This window comes from Harmonia axyridis, chromosome 2, assembly GCF_914767665.1.
Source record: "Harmonia axyridis chromosome 2, icHarAxyr1.1, whole genome shotgun sequence".
NCBI classification, from domain to species: Eukaryota; Metazoa; Arthropoda; class Insecta; order Coleoptera; family Coccinellidae; genus Harmonia; species Harmonia axyridis.
In genome coordinates, this window is record NC_059502.1 from 57,575,182 (window position 1) to 57,592,970 (window position 17,789).

The window sequence follows — 17,789 nt, forward strand, 5'->3', positions numbered from 1 at the left end:
ACTAAAGAGAACTTGCTATGAGTATAGAAATTGTAAGTGGGCCATCTATAGTTTTTCTGAGAGTAATTGATATCTTCAAAACTTGATTGGAATGTCAATCTAAACAAATACAGGACCTAAAGAAGAAAATATGCGCCCTTTCAACGAACAAAAGCATAATCGCAGAAACAGCTGACATGAGTGATTTCGAGATTTCACATATTGGGATTTCCGTTGCGGGCCTATCTGAATTTCATGCATTTCAATCTCATATGGTTATGACTCAGAAAAGCAAGGAAATTGCCATTAATCAGAAAGCAGTGGCGGAGTCAGATGGAAGAATCGAAAAGGAAGTCACTTCAGAAGGCACTCTGGTCACATCTGCTAAGTAAAAAAAACGTAATCATCCCAGTTTATCATACTACTGCTTTGGTATCCAAGATTGTAGCATCCTGCATCCTCCAGAAGAGTATTGAAGCCAATAGTGTGTAGGTATATCAAAATCTAGCAACCTACAAGTGGCCCAAAAAAAACATATTACATAGTTCCTCAACCGATGAATTGAGGGATTTCTTTGGTCAACTTACACCTAATGTAATATAAAAGAAATTGACATCTGGAAGAACCGACATTTAATCGTCATGCAAGGTCACTATACCAGCTAAGCTTTTTCAAAAGGTCTTAGATTATACTTCTGGTCAAAGGCTATACGCTCTATTAGTGATGACGTCACACACCGCCATTTTAGTTCTCCTGTCAGTGTTCGGAATCCAAACAAACAAATTGTCATTCAAATTCGTTGTCGTTGAAGAAATTGGCTTATTTCGATAAATAAGATTATTTAAGGAACGATTTTGTTGTTGATATTTTGTCTTAGATTTAAGCTTCTATGTAATTTTTTTTTCATGTTGACTTATCCTATATACCTTTTGTATGGTGTCTTAATGGATGAATAAACTTATTATTATATTATTATTACTATTATTATTATTATTACTATTAATTGATAGACAGAAGGCACGAGATTATTGCCAGTAAGTTCGAACTTGAAGTTCAACTAATAAACACGGCTTTTTACAAAATCTGGGGAATGATACAGGATTCAAACTTACTGGTATTAACCTCGTTCCTTCTGTCTATCAATTAATACTGAAATCGTCCCTCAAATACTCTTGTTTATGAAAATAAGCCAATTCCTTCAACAACACCGTACTAATTTGAATGACAATTTATTTGTTTGGATTCCGAACACTGACAGGGAAACCAAAAATGGCGGTGTGTGACGTCACACTAATAGAGCGTATTGCTTTGAATAAATTTTTTTACGAATCGTTATCAATTCAGTAAAACCCCTCATCGTATTTGTTCTATTTTTGTGACTGAAAAGTTGCTTGATAAAAGTTGCCTAATTGCAGGGAGTCTAAAATCTGAAAGGGCTAGAGAACTTCATCTATCCAAAAAGAAGGTTGCTAAACCAAACCAAATATAATTATATAAAAATCTCGTATATTGTTCTAGTATAAAGGTTAAAACAATGTTCGAAAGGATCTTGTTCGAAAGGAGACTGCTAGTAAGAGCTGCCATAGTAATGTTAATTTGAATATAAACAGGAGAATTTATTGTGATGAACGAGAGGTAGCTGATAAATATTTTTCCAATATTTGTTCTTCAAGTTCGATTAACCCTTTTCAAGATAGTTCATCAAGTTCCTGTACAACTGAGCAACTATCAAATAGAAAGTTCTTCATTCCAGTAGTTGCCGATGAAGTTTATGTTTGGAAAGTTCTTAAACTTCAGATCTCAGAGAATCTCGACCACCTGATTAATTTGTCGGTCACTTCAAGTAAATTTCTTAGTGTCTTGAAAATCGCTAAGGTAATCCCCGTACACAAGAAGAATGCTGATGATGACATTTCAAATTATCGTCTCATATTTCTTTTGAGCACTTCAACGAAAATCATAGAGAAGTTGGTATTCAACAGAATATTGGATCATTGAATAAGTTTTCATTAATTACTGAAAGCCAGCATGGTTTCCGACTAAACCGATCGACCGATACTGCTGCTTGTGACTAACTTAGTTTCGTTAAGGATCGCCTTGATGGCAGATCCTATGTTGCAGGGCTCTTTTTCGATTAATCAAGAGCATTCGACTGCCTTAATTTCGAATTTATTCTGACTTAGCTATGCATCCTCGGATTCAGGGGTGTTTTTCACGAGTGAGCCAGGAAAATAAAAATTTCTACCAATAATATCGAACATCTCAGAAGTGATCGACCTAATAGCATGTTTTATTATAATTGAAAGATCGAATAACTTCTGAGATGTTGAATGATGTTGAAAGAAATTTTTATTTTAGTTTTTGATATTATATTTTGAATGTCACATTTCTCTAGTCACTTGATTTTATTCTTTAAATTTTGACTTTTGCAATAAAAATGAAAATGATAACGTTTCTGATTTCTGAATAGAGAATGAAGAGATCTTTCACACGATGTTTCACATGGGCACGCTTGCCATTTGAAAAATTGGGGGTTGTGTCTATTTTTCGGAGGAGGTTGAAGGCAGGCGAAGTAAGGACCTGGATTGCGCCTCGACCACGTATGCAAAATCCAAAGCGATGCTTAACATCCCCAGGAAATTGGGGCACCATAATCAGTACGCTCGCGGCTCGTAGATAATAAACATATAACTTGTACAGACAAATTTCAGTTTATCATTTAAGAAATCCACCATTTCATTATCCAATTAATAGAATTCAGTTGAACAATTTAAACAAAAAACAAGCTGTCAAGGAAAAATTTTAAATCATCACAGGGGCAAAATTTTGAATTTAATTTAATGTTGAAAGAAATTTTTTTTTTCGTTTTTGATATTTTGAATTTCAAATTTTTCACTCGATTTTATTTTTCCTTTTTTGATTTTTGCAATGAAAATGATTTCATTTCTGAATAGAGAATGAAGAGACTTCCACACCAGTGGCGTACCCAGACATAAGTCTTGGGGGGGATAAGGAAAACAAATTTTCAAATTTTCCTTCTTTTGAAGGAGTTTTCCAAAGAATTTTGCTTACTCATAATAAGATTGTGATATATAAGGTTGTTACATATAATGGATATTCCTTCTGGGGGGGGATATATCCCCCTTATCCTCCCCCTTGGGTACGCCACTGTTCCACACGATGTATCACAAGCGCATACTTCCCATATAAAAAATTGGGTGTTGTATCTATCTTTCGGAGGGGGTTGAGGGTAGGTGACAATTTAAAATTTAAATTTGATGCGTTACGTGATTTTCCATAAATATGTACAGTAACCAAGATAATGAAATCATTCCATTTGGCTTTTCCTCACTGTATGCTCCGCTACTTTTGTCCCAAAGTACGGGTCGACTGCATACTGAATTAATAAATTGCTCCACATCTAAATCCATCTCGACTAGACGATACTGACTGATTACCGAGAGCATTTTTGGCTCCTCATGTGAATCCTCTAGCCCTACTCCTCACTTTGCATTTAGAGCAGGGGTTCCCAAACTATTTTGGTCCAGAAACCTCTTTTCTAATAAGTATAACTCCATTTCATCAACCCCATTTTCGAATAATGAATTTTTCATATACAAATAAAGAAACCTCTCCGGTTTTCCTCTCAGGAATCCTTTTAAGAATGAAGAATATACAGCTACTACAGAGAACATCTTCTTAGGAAATTGGAATTATATGGTATTAGAGGAAATACAAACAAATTGCTCAAGTCCTATATTTCCAACAGAAAGCAGAGAGTTTCCATCACACAAAACAATATCCAGACTAAATCAAACCTATTAATGAGAACCATAGGAATTGATCAAGGAAGTGTCATTAGTACCTTACTATTCCTAGTATATCTTAATGATCTAGGTAACATAATCCAAGATAATGAAGGTAGCATGACACAAATTTATTAACTGGTGCAGAAGAATTTGAAGCACTAACAAGATGAGCAAACCAAATTTTCTTAAAACCAAAGACATGGTTGGACCAAAACAATTTGATTCTTAATGAAAATAAAACTAAACTTATTCTTTTTGATACAAACAGATCACAGAAACTAAAGTCAGATTCAGAAACCTTATCGAATAATAATTTTCAACTATCGGAATATGTCAAGTTTCTTGGCGTTTACATCGATCAATTTCTGAATCGGCGTCAATACACAGAAAAAATATCAAAAAGATTAAGTAAAAATTGTTATGCACTGAGATCGATCACCGAGTATATGAATGAGAACACCTTAACAGTAGTATATTTTGGGAACTTTGAAGCCACCTACAAATATGGAATCATTTTCTGGGGAACAAATGAGAATCTGGAAAGAATATTTTTACTACAGAATTCGAATGATATACAAAATGGGATTTAGGGAATCATGCAGAGGAAAATTTAGATCAAAAATATTTTAACAGTGCATGGTCTTTACTTGTTCGAATGTTTAATGTTTTTACATAAAAATAGGAGCAAATTCACAAGCGAAAATATAGATTCATATAATACAAGAACTTTAGACATAATTTTCCCAACACATAGATTAACATTAACTGAAAAAAGTCCAACCTAAATGAGTATAAGAGCTTTCAATGAACTACCGAACGAGATAAAAGGCATTTCACAATATAAAAAATTCCAAATCAAAGTAAAAAATCTACTCATTCAATTAGAACCTTATAGTCTCCAGGAATATTTTGAAAAAGCAATGTAAAACTTGAATTGTGACGTCATTTCACTTAATTTGTATAGTTTATGTTATGTAACTACAAATCATTTGAAATAAAGGAATATTATTATTATTGTAGTGGAGGAGGGGCTAATTTGAAAATTAGATTTCCAGATCCAGATTTACTGGAGTTGGGAATGCTTGAAAACGAGACGATGGTACCGGATGTGTCACATCTGCGTATCATCTGCTGGTCCTTCGAGAATATTCCATGATCCATGGCTGATGAGATTTCCAGGAATCCCCGAAGTGCTTTGTGTGGGCGGAACGGCAAAACTCTTATTGGACTAGGGGTGGTACTTGGTATTTTCTCCCGATATCGGAGTGGCACTAAGGGTGTGGCCAAGCCAGAAGAAGGAAAGTTGATAGCCAGGGGAAGGACAGGAAGTTGCGATCAGTAGACTGTTTAAGTTCGGTTCTAAGTCGAAGGAAGTTAAGTCAAAGTTGAGTTAAGAGTTAGTTCGGTTGGTTGAGACTTGAGACGAACGATGTGAAGACGAAAAGACGGTTCGCGGGCTAGAACAAGACGAGTAGCGAACGAGTTAAAGACGGGACGACCGAATGTAGAATTAAAGACGAAGACGTGATATTAAAAGACGCTTCGAGTAATTAGCACTCGAAGACGAAATTCAGTACCGTACATACTTTGTTTGTACTGTACTTGTGGCTTTGTAAATATATGTGAATAATTCAAAAGAGTTTAATTATTACCAACCCAAACAAAGTCACGGAGAAGAAGACGAAAGGCCAGGTAGTCGAATCATACCTCTAGACGATCGATTAATCAAGCCTACCATACGAGGCATGTATTTAAAGTAAGGTCTCCATTTATTTTTTTTCACATTAAATAACATTTATTTACTAAGTCTTGTACATTGCTGTAAAGCTTGAAATCTAAGCTATTTTTCTACGTAATCGCCATTCACTTCGATGAGCTTCCTCATTCGTACGAAAAACTTTTGTATCCCCTCCTCGAACCACGATCCCGCCGCCTCGCACAAGAACGAAAAGACCGCTTCATGAACTTCTTCATCGTTCGCAAATTTCATTCCTCCTAATGAGCCCATGTTTCATCTCCTGTGACGATTGAATCAAGAAATTCTTCCCCTTCCTCTTCAAAACTGGCGAGAAAGTCTTGGGCACATTGGACACGTTTGACTTTGTGCTCCGGGGTAAGCATTTTCGGGACCCACCTGGCTGACAATTTTCGGTATTGCAGGCTATTCACCAAAATTGAATGAATAGAGTCTCTACTGCACACATCTTGGAGTTTTTCGGCCAACTCATTGAGAGTCAACCTGCGATCTTTCAGCACAAGCGCCTCAACTTTCCGCACTGTTTCGTCCGAGTGTGACGACCTGCCGCTGCGCTCCTCGTCGTGAACGTTTAGTCGACCAGCAGAAAATTCTCTACACCATTTTCGAACGTTTTTCACGTCCATACATTTCTCACCATACATTTCTTCCAATTGACGATGAATTTCTATAGGTGGAGATTTTTTTTAGTGCAAAAACTTAATGACTGAAGGTAACTCGCACCTGGCGGGAGCGACAACCGGCACTTCCATTGCAAATAGCTGCTACGTCAAGACTGAGCGTCATAATGAGCTCTACCAGGTGTCGATTGATGGAGGGGGCCTAACGTATACAACAGTGTTGCCGAATTTCATCTAGCGCTACTTGCGGCGAACAATGGCCTTGGAGACCTTACTTTAAATACACGCCTCGTACTATAGTATAAAAGTGTTTAGTTCATGGCAGCAGCTGTCAAGTTTTGCCGCGGGTAAACTCGAAAAATCTGCCGACAACTACCGGCTTGCAGTTTTTCAACTAGAAACCAATTGTTGTTCAAAATTGAGCGTTTGTGATTGGTGGTAATTAAGTCGAAGGTCCGAGTTGTAAACTGCTTCTAAGTATGTACCCGTACTCCTATTCCGTCAGCATTCAAAAAGGGTCATTTCACGTTTCAATAACTAGTCAAGTGTTGATCGTACTCGTGCTCGTATAGCCATAGAAGGAGCCTTTGAATCTGGTACCCACGCAGTACGAATACTATGATTCGATTCCTCTTCTGAATTCAAACGCGATGTTTCACGTCACGTTGCTAGTTTAAATGAAGGTACTTCATTATCATCAGCATGAGTGAAATGGTCTTGAGTTTGGGATTGTGTTTTTTCTTCTAAAGACGTCTCTATTTGCAGCCTGTCAGCCAAACTCTTAATTTCAATTCGTAATGTTGATTTGCTATGAAGTACAAAAATATCTTCTTGGTCATTTGTAGACATTGACGGTTATCCCAGAAATTCCAGATATTTATTTAATGGATTCGGTCCTTACTTGGCGGAAATTCATTATAAATAAAATAAAATAAAACGAAGTAATTCCACTATATTATTTAATTGTTAGCTACAATTGTTTCGCCACACTGTGGCTTCATCAGGCTACATTTCTGAACTGATGTGTTCAGAAATGTAGCCTGATGAAGCCACAGTGTGACGAAACAATTGTAGCTAACAATTAAATAATATAGTGGAATTACTTCGTTTTATTTTATTTTATTCCAGATATTTGCCTGGGTTTTCTGAATACGGTACTATAATTGTCACTGATGAACGGCGCTCTTTTATCCTAAAAAATAAAGCTTTAACCATTTCTTTACTCAATGTCGAGGTTTAATGACTTTCCAATTTGCTGATTATGAATTGTAGTGCAGTTTCAGCAGTAACTAGCGTTGTATTTTAATATTGAATCCCTCATGGAAAATCCCGCAAATTTGATCTCACAGATTTTCAGAGGGATCCCGAATTTGCAGGATTGGATTTCCTATTGGAGAGCTGTGAAAGCTCCTTGCTCCTCGTGTGAAAGCCCTGTTGTACTCTTTGCATTCCGATCTGTCGGTGTGGCTCCCACTCGGGAGCGTGAGCCTTACTCCTTGGCTCTTTGTGTGAAAGGAGCCTTATCGTTTTCACGTTCTCTCAGCACTTGAAATTACTTGAAGGTGGATGTAGCGTGCTGTTGAGGGATATTTACCGCATTACTAGATAATTTTCCTACATAAACCAATCAAATCCTTCATGTTTTGTTTACTCTCACTTTTCCGTGGCCTTTCTAATATGTTTGTAAGTCTCTCTTACCGGACTAAGAGAGTGAATTTTTGTGTTTCACTTTCCTTGTTTAGCTTAAATTATGAATGAAAAGAGAGTGGAATGGGTAATATTAATCCTGTTCAAATCAAACAACTTATTCTAAATGTATTAGCTGTTTCAAATGTAGTAACAATTTTGATATTCACTTTACTACCCACGAGTTGCATTCGGTCGGTGTTGGTTGGGTTTGTAATTGAATTACTGCCAGAGGGAGGGCCGTTCGCTTCGTAGAACATCGGTTTCCTCTCCTGATCCACGTTCTGTTACATCGACCCCAGTGGTTAAGAGGGAACACCACCACGTGGTTGCTCAGTTCAAAACGAAGAGATATTTCTTCTAAACAATCATCGATTTCTATTGGGTTTTCACATAATTACCTTAAAAAATAATCTACATCGGAGGAAGTAAATATTTTCAATTTGCGAATGGAAAATAAATGAGAAATTTTGGTCACTTTTCGTTTTTTGCAAAAAAAAATTGATGATATGTAATTTGTACAAATCGTGAAAAAAACCTACCAAAAGTCATTACAAATGTTTTAAAATTATAATTTCGTCAAAGTCGTCGAACAGTGCTATCCTCTACTCATTTGCTTCGAAAAAAAAAAGAATATGAAGTGAATGTACAACTTTGTATACTGTACAAAGTTGGATCGTCGCAGGAGCGCCAGATGGGAAATGAATGGGTACCAAAGTTTTACTAATACGCGAAAAACCAGGTGGTGGTAATCCCTCTTAGGTCACAAACTTCTTTATGACCCAGAGGCGTCCAGTTCGCATTATTGAAGGCTAAACTTAATAGAATTGCAAATGATCTTTCTACAATGAAGGCTACTCAATTGGTAGGTACTCTAAGCTGACCTGTCGGAGTGCAAGAACATTTTAGAGAAACACACATTGCAATCATTGGATATTGAACGCCAACAAACACGTTTTTGAAATTGAATCTTGCCCTTTAGGAAAGAGACATTCTGCCGAATCACATAAAAATATTAAAGTTGCTTGTTTCAAAATATCCTACTGCTGTGGATCTTGTTCTTTTAGCTGTTGAGCCTGTAGAAATGCTTGGACGTCTGTGTAGATCTCACAATATCTTGATTCGTGGAATTCCTGAAGCAAGCGCTGATATTGACGAAACCATTATTTCTCAGGTTCTTGATTAGTTGTGTCCGAACTCTAAATCTTGACACATTTTTATGTTCAGTTTATGAAATAATAGTAACAATCAACCGAGAATCAACAAGGCGTTTTTTAACAATCCTCTCGTGGTATCAAAGATATCCAAGAAACCATTATTTCTCAGGCTCTTGATTATTCGAGTACGAACTCTAGATCTTGACGCATTTTTATGTCCAGTTTAGGAAATAATAGTACCAATCGACCGAGAATCAATGGCGTCTTTTAACAATCCTCTCGTGGTATCAAAGATATCCAAGAATAGGAGTGCTGTGGCGGGTGTTCCTGAGTGGCTAAAAAATCAACATTACACTGAAGATAAGTCACCAATGCAGATTAAGGAGCTAAATGATTTGCGTATTGAACCAAGCACAGAATTAGGGAGGGAGAGTGTAACATAAATATTGAGTACATCTCCAGAAACCTACAATTATTAACATCTCGTATAGAAGGAGTTCGAAAAACTGAATAACCTTTACGAGTGGACAATTTTTTATACCAACGTTCAGTCTCATGTCTGAGTTTCATGAACTGCTAGTTCCTGTCAATGTTTACCATCCCACATATATTCTGATCAGACCTGGTTACACCCTGACATTACGGACACTTGCAATAGCTAGTAAATCTAAAGGGTGATTCTTTAGAGCTATAGAACTTTAAATTGCAATAAAACAATGATGGATTATTCGATTGACATGAATTTTATTTATCCGCAAGATAATCTTGTGGCATTACATTTTAAATATGATTTCTGGCATATGACTGCCACGGCTAGTTCGGATGTAGTCCAATCTGGACTTCCAATTTTCGATGACTTTTTCCAACATTTGTGGCCGTATATCGGCAATAACACGGTGAATGTTGTCTTTCAAATGGTCAAGGATTTGTGGCTTATCCGCATAGACCAATGACTTTACATAACCCCACAGAAAGTAGTCTAGCGGTGTTAAATCACAAGATCTTGGAGGCCATTTCACAGGTCCAAAACGTGAAATTAGGCGGTCACCAAACGTGTCTTTCAATAAATCGATTGTGGCACGAGCTGTGTGACATGTTGCGCCGTCTTGTTGGAACCACAGCTCCTGGACATCATGGTTGTTCAATTCAGGAATGAAAAAGTTAGTGATCATGGCTCTATACCGATCACCATTGACTGTAACGTTCTGGCCATCATCGTTTTTGAAGAAGTACGGACCAATGATTCCACCAGCCCATAAAGCGCACCAAACAGTCAGTTTTTCTGGATGTTACGGTGTTTCGACATACATTTGAGGATTAGCTTCACTTCAAATGCGGCAGTTTTGTTTGTTGACGTAGCCATTCAACCAGAAGTGCGCTTCATCGCTAATGGACGTAGTGCGCGATACGTATTCCGCACAGAACCATTATTTTCGAAATAAAATTGCATTATTTGCAAGCGTTGTTCAGACGTGAGTCTATTCATGATGAATTGCCAAACCAAACTGAGAATAAATCACTTGATAGCTGTTAAATCGGTCGCCATCTTGAACAGTAATGCCAACTTAAAGTTATATACCTCGAAAAAAAACACCCTATACATCTCCGGAAACATACAATTATTAACATCTCGTATAGAAAGGCTCGAAAAACTGAATAACCTTTACGAGTGGACAATTTTTTATACCAACGCTCAGTCTCATGTCTGAGTTTCATGAAATGCTAGCTTCTGTCAATGTTTACCATCCCACATATATTCTGATCGGAAACCGGGTTACACCCTGGTAATACGGACACTTTTGTTGCAATAGCTGGTAAATCAATTTTTAGGCATGGTAGCACGTTGACCGTCGGTCACAGTGGTGTTTGTGCTTATGTTTTGGAATAGGTGCTGATTCTTTTTCCTAATTCGAATTGATTCACCCGAAATTGACGATCTATTTATTGATCTTTCGAAGGGCAGATCTTACGTTTTCATCATTGGTTGTATGTATAGACCGCGTCCCTGTAAAACTGATAAAGCAATGGCAGTTTACTAGGTGAACTTTCTACCAACAAACCCATCCTAGTCGTAGCTGGTGACTTCAACATGCCTGATGTTCAACAGCCCATTTCATCCAAAACCTGCAGTTTTTCTTTCCTTTCAAGATGAGATGTTTTTTCTTTTTCTATATCATCTGGATTTGTTTCTCTTTGAGTGTCCTTCTGTTTTTGAGTAAATGGAATAATAATGCTTGCCAATGGATGTGCCTTCGGGAAAGATATACAGGGTGGCCATTTGAAAACGAAACAGACGAGATTACAGACGAAATAAAGTTTTTCGATAGAAATGCTTGGACAGGTCGATTTCTGTTTCGAGGGGGACAACTTAAGATGTAGGTTACGGACGCATAGCGCTTCAACCCTTGCTGCTACAACCCCCACCCCCAATTTTTGAATAGGGAAGATGGGGTGAGTGATACCTCAATTTAAAGGTATTTTTATACTGATTTCAGCACAGTAATCGTTTTTTCATTTTATGCATTAGTTCTCGAAATATTCATGAGTTAGTTAGTTAGGAAGGAAGCCACAGTCATGGTTGTTTTGAAGCTCAAAATGTCGATTTTTCACAAAACACTACAAGTGCCATGAAAACACCACTTCATTTTCAAATACTTAGTTAAGAATATTTCGAGAACTAATGCATAAAATGAAAAAACAATTACTGTGCTGAAATCAGTATAAAAATACCTTTCAAATGAGATATCACTCACCCCATCTTCCCTATTCAAAATTTGGGGGTGAGGGTTGTAGTAGCAAGGGTTGAAGCGCTATGCGTCCGTAACCTACATCTTAAGTTGTCCCCCTCGAAACAGAAATCGATCTGTCCGAGCATTTCTATCGAAAAACTTTATTTCGTCTGTAATCTCGTCTGTTTCGTTTTCAAATGGCCACCCTGTATATTTTTTCTAATGTTTTTTTTTGACATTTTGAGGGTTAAAGGAACTCTTGGTAGTTTAATTAGTGCATAATGTTATACAGATTGTAAGAATGTTTTGTATGTGTGTCAAATAAACATTTTAATTATTAATTATTATTATTATTAACCATCGAGTGCTTACAAAGATTATATTCACAACAACAACTTGTTTCAGCTGATCGATTTTTCAACGGCATTCGCGGTTCACAAAATCCTCCTTTTTTTAGATCTAGTTTCGACCAAATCTCTTTCCATATTATCTTAGTTTCAAAATTGTCCACCATTGGGAAAATCCGATCACACCGTTCTGATGGCAACCCTTCATTTACATTTCCCATCAATTTCCGGAAAAGTATGTAAAACTGTCAAGGTTCCTCAACCGTAAACTTGGAGAGGTCGACTGGGGAGCATTTATAATGCCCACATGATATGTTGAAGAGGGTTGCACCTTGTTCGCATCAATTCTCTAAAGTTTGATAGACGAATGCTCCCATGAAAGGGAAATTACACGAGTTCCATCTGAACCTTGGATTAATTAACAAATCTAGTTAACACGCCACAAAAAAATTAATATGGCATAGTTATCAACGCCGAAAACATTTGGAGGACTACAACGATCATCGAAGATTCTCTAATTTTCTCTCAAATTTCATAAAAAAAAGCTAAAAAGGTTTACAAATCTAAATTAGTTCGTTCAAAGGATAAAAAAAATTTCAAATATGTTAGATTAACCCTCAACTCCAAAGTAGATATGTCACTTGTTATGAACTGCACCGGTCAACCGTGCTCCGGCTCTGAAGAATCTCCAAATGCTGATTGATTGTTTTGCTTCGTTCTTCACTAGAGGAAGCACCAATCTCCTTGAACCGATTGGTCTATACATTTAGTCTGAGATCACGGAAATAAGTTTTCTACCCTTGATCGTTGAAGCATACCTCTCTGCCCTAAACGTCAACTCGTCACCAAGAACTAATGGTTTCTCTGCTAAACTTCTGAAGGAGTGTGCTACATATCCATTTTATATCTTCTTTCCCACTTGTTCACACTTTCGTTTGAGACTTCTTGCTTTCCTTCGACTTGGCAGTGGATTGATGACGCATATCTTCAAATATCTTCAAAAAAGGGGACAAGAGTAATGCTGCCAGCTATAGTCCCAGGAGTTTGGTTCCGATCGTATCGTAAGAGATTCATGAGATCGTCAAAAACATCCTATTACCGGACCGTCAGTATGATTTTCTACCAGGTTGTTTGGTCGTTACCAACCTTCTTGAGTGCCTCAATTCCTGGTCAAAGTTCTTAGATAAGTCCCATCCAGTTGACGTGATCTATTTGGATTTTTCACGTACATTTGACCATGTACCTCATGTTCTTCTCCTTCACAAGGCAAAGGAATTCGTGGCCGTCTATTACGTTAGATCGAGACATTTCTCATTGATGGAATTTTCCAAGTTTTGGTTGGCAGAGCTCTGACTTCACCAAGCCCAGTTTTAAACGATGTTCCGCAAGGTTCTGTATTGAAACCGCTCCTTTTCCTTCTCTATATATCTGAGTTGTATGAGATCCCCAAATCTAACTGTTCTCAATTTGCCGATGATACCAAATTATTCAGATGCCCTTTCAACGCCGTTTAAAAACTTCAGTAGTTCTTGGAAACTTTGAGCCGTTGGTGCCAGGAGTGGCATTTGCCCCCCAACAAGAAAAAATGCGGTGTTTTACGCCTAGGTTGCCTCAATCTTCATAATCAGTACTATCTGAGGATAGCATTGGGACTGTAGCAGCCATTTTGACCTCGGTGTGATTATTACAGGGAATCTTAGCTTGTCTAACCACGTTCTCTTCATTGCGAATAGGGCTGAAAGATCTCTGTTCATGATACAGAAGGCCTTCCACATGTGCAGCCCCGTTTAAGACGTCCACCCCATCATGGATTTTGCTGGCTCTGTTTGGTGTTCAGTTCTCATTAAGGATTTGACCTTGTTAGAGGGTATCTAGAGCCGAGCGACGGGCCTGGCGTATAGAATTCTGCGCCCAAATTACGAGGAAGGACTATCTTCAATGAACTGACCATAGTTCGCAGACCGGAGGATTCGAGGCGATCTAATCACAACTCACCGTATTCTTCACAATCTCTTTAGAGTTGACCTAAGCGGCCTTTTTGCATTAAACCTATATACGGTCGTCTTCGTGGTCATGCTTACAAGCTATGTTGCGTCAAGTGAATTTAACTTAAAATATACAGTGCAGTTGAATATTTAGAGACACATTTAGGTCAAATAACCAACCCCCGCAGGTACAACTAGAGCTGAAAATAGAACAGAAACATCCTTGGCTCCACACTGGCGCTAAATATGGTAAATATTCTACAAAAATATGCCGATTGGGATGAACATGATGTCTAAGTGGATGAAAGAATCTGCAGAGATGACTGGACTCGATATTAAAAAATTAAAATTACCAACCATTCCGCACGATCGACTGCAGTGTCTCACCTTGCCAAAGCAGGTATCAATGAGCAGGAGATTATAAAAATCATAGGACACAGCTCATCCAATTCATTGAAACCTTACCTGAAATTGGATAATGACCATCATGCATATTTAATTGATAACCTGATAGAGAGTGGGGAAGCATCATTAACTTTCAACACATCAGAAAAAAACAATGTTGAAAAATCCTACACGCAAGGACACAACATTTATATTAATTGTAGTTTTCATGTTCAAAACTTCAATGCATCCTAATTTGAATAACTCATTCTGTTTATATTCAGTCCTGATATAAATTTGTTAAAATAAAAATATAAAATCTTAGAAATGATTTTGATTGTACATCAAAAAAAAATCTATCGAATACCTCACGAGAGTTCGATAAATTAGATAATACTTCTCCAGGCATTTTATGAAACTTGTTGCCATTTGGCAACAAGTTTTCTAAAATCTCTCTCTTCTCACTCTTTTGTGATATACTGAATATTTTTCCAATATTTGTTCAACAAGTTTGAGTAAGCCTTTTCAAACAGTTTGTCAAGTTCCTGTACCACTGAGCCACTATCAAAGTCGAAAGTTCTTCATTTCAGTAGTTGTCATCTGTCGATGAGGTTTATGTTTTGAAAGTTCCTAAACCTCAGATCTCCGAGCATCTCGACCAGCTGATTAAATTCTCGGTAACTTCGGGTAAATTTCCTAGTGTCTTGAAAATCTCTAAGGTAATGCCCGTACACAAGAAGAATGCTGTTGATGACATTTCAAATTATCGTTCCATATCTCTTTTGAGCAATTTATCGAAAGTCATAGGGAAGTTGATATTCTATAAAATATTGGTTTTTAATTGAGCTTTCATTAATTACTGAAAGCCAGCATGGTTTCCGACTCAACCGATCGACCAATACTGCTGCTTTTGACTTACCTAGTTTCGTTTAAGATTGCCTTGATGGCTGATCCTATGTTGCAGGACTCTTTCTTTTTTCGAGAGCATTCGACTGCCTTAATTTCGAGTTTATCCTGGCTAAGTTATATAGTCTCGGATTTAGGGATGTTTTTCTCGAGTTAGCCAAGAAAATAAAATTCTACCAATAATATCCAACATCTCAGAAGTGATCGACCAAATAGCATGTTTTATTATAGTTGAAATATCGAATAACTTCTGAGATGTTGAAAGAAATTTTCATTTTAGTTTTTGATATTATGGATGTCAAATTTCTCTAGTCACTTGGTTTTATTTTTCCTATTTGGACTTTTAAAATAAAAATGAAAATGATGACGTTTCTGAATAGAGAATGAAGAGACCTTTCACACGATGTTTCACATGGGCAGGCTTGCCATTTGAAAAATTGGGGGTTGTGTCTATTTTTCGGAGGGGGTTGAAGGCAGGCGAAGTAAGGATCTGGATTGCGCCTCGACCACGTATGCAAAATCCAAAGCGACGCTTAACATCCCCAGGAAATTGGGGCACCATAATCAGTACGCTCGCGGCTCGTAGCTAATAAACATATAACTTGTACAGACAAATTTCAGTTTATCATTTAAGAAATCCACCATTTCATTATCCAATTTAATAGACTTTAGTTGAACAATTCAACCAAAAAACAAGCTGTCAGGAAAATTTTAAATCATCACAGGGGCAAAATTTCATCTCTTACCTGGTTTTTGGAGACTTGTATGAATTACCCTTGACCTCAGTGTCAGTTAATATCTTCACAAACAGTTATGACAGTTTGCACCGTCTCGTATAGGGTGTTTTTTTTTCGAGGTATATAACTTTAAGTTGGCATTACTCTTCAAGATGGCGACCGATTTAACAGCTGTCAAGTGATTTATTCTCAGTTTGGTTTGGCAATTCATCATGCATAGACTCACGCCTGAACAACGCTAGCAAATAGTGCAATTTTATTTCGAAAATAATGGTTCTGTGCGGAATACGTATTGCGCACTACGTCCATTTTGTTTTGCTTAGCGATGAAGCGCACTTCTGGTTGAATGGCTACGTCAACAAAAAAAAAACTGCCGCATTTGGAGTGGAGCTAATCCTCAAGTGTATATCAAAACACCGTTACATCCAGAAAAACTGACTGTTTGGTGCGCTTTATGGGCTGGGGGAATCATTGGTCCGTACTTCTTCAAAAACGATGATGGCCAGAGCGTTACAGTCAATGGTGATCGGTATAGAGCCATGATTACTAACTTTTTCATTCCTGAATTGAACAAAAATGATGTAAAGGAGCTGTGGTTTCAACAAGACGGCTCAACATGTCACACAGCTCGTGCCACAATCGATTTATTGAAAGACACGTTTGGTGACCGCCTAATTTCACGTTTTGGACCTGTGAATTGGCCTTCAAGATATTGTGATTTAACACCGCTAGACTACTTTCTGTGGGGCTATGTAAAGTCATTGGTCTATGCGGATATGCCACAAACCCTTGACCATTTGGAAGACAACATTCGCCGTGTTATTGCCGATATACGGCCACAAATGTTGGAAAAAGTCATCGAAAATTGGACGTCCAGATTGGACTACATCCGAACCAGCCGTGGCGGTCATATGCCAGAAATCATATTTAAAATGTAATGCCACATGATTAACTTGCGGATAAATAAAATCCATGTCAATCGAATAATTCATCGTTGTTTTATTGCAATTGAAATTTCTGTAGCTCTAAAAAAAACACCCTTTTTGTAGGTACTCTTGATTTTATTTAGAACGTAAATTTTAATTTTTTAAGTTTTATAGGTTTTTCCTCAACTTTTTGTCTGAATACTGAATTAATATATAAATCTTTCATAACTCAATTTTTTCTGTTTCAGTTACTAATTTGCATCCTTATTAATTTATTATTTTTCTGGCGTTATCTGTCTTAAAGAAAAAATAAATATTATTTTCTTTACTATTATAATCTCGAAAACGAATCGATAGAATTAATTTATTTTTGTTGTTTGATATTAAGATAGAAAATACCTTTCAAATGGGGTATCACTGCCATATGTTGCCTTTTAGAAAGTTAGGGGAGGCTGTTGTAGCTCCGAGGGATGAAATGTATTTCGGGTGAATTTCATCGCGAACGACGCCTTCCTCGAAAATATAGTTGACGTATTCGATCGTTTTTATATAATGCCGGTTCTGCCATATGTTGCCTTTTAGAAAGTTAGGGGAGGCTGTTGTAGCTCCGAGGGATGAAATGTATTTCGGGTGAATTTCATCGCGAACGACGCCTTCCTCGAAAATATAGTTGACGTATTCGATCGTTTTTATATAATTCGGTTCTGCCGACCTACAGAGCCGCTGTTTCGTTTTCAATGGCCCACTATGATATATGATACGAAATAA

The 17,789-nt window shown here is 37.3% G+C and overlaps 1 protein-coding gene across 1 annotated transcript in view; it reads right to left on the minus strand.

Moving 5' to 3' along the window:
• Positions 1-17,789, minus strand: part of LOC123673933 (sex peptide receptor) — a 109,866-nt gene that overhangs the window by 24,187 nt on the left and 67,890 nt on the right. The window lies entirely within an intron of this gene.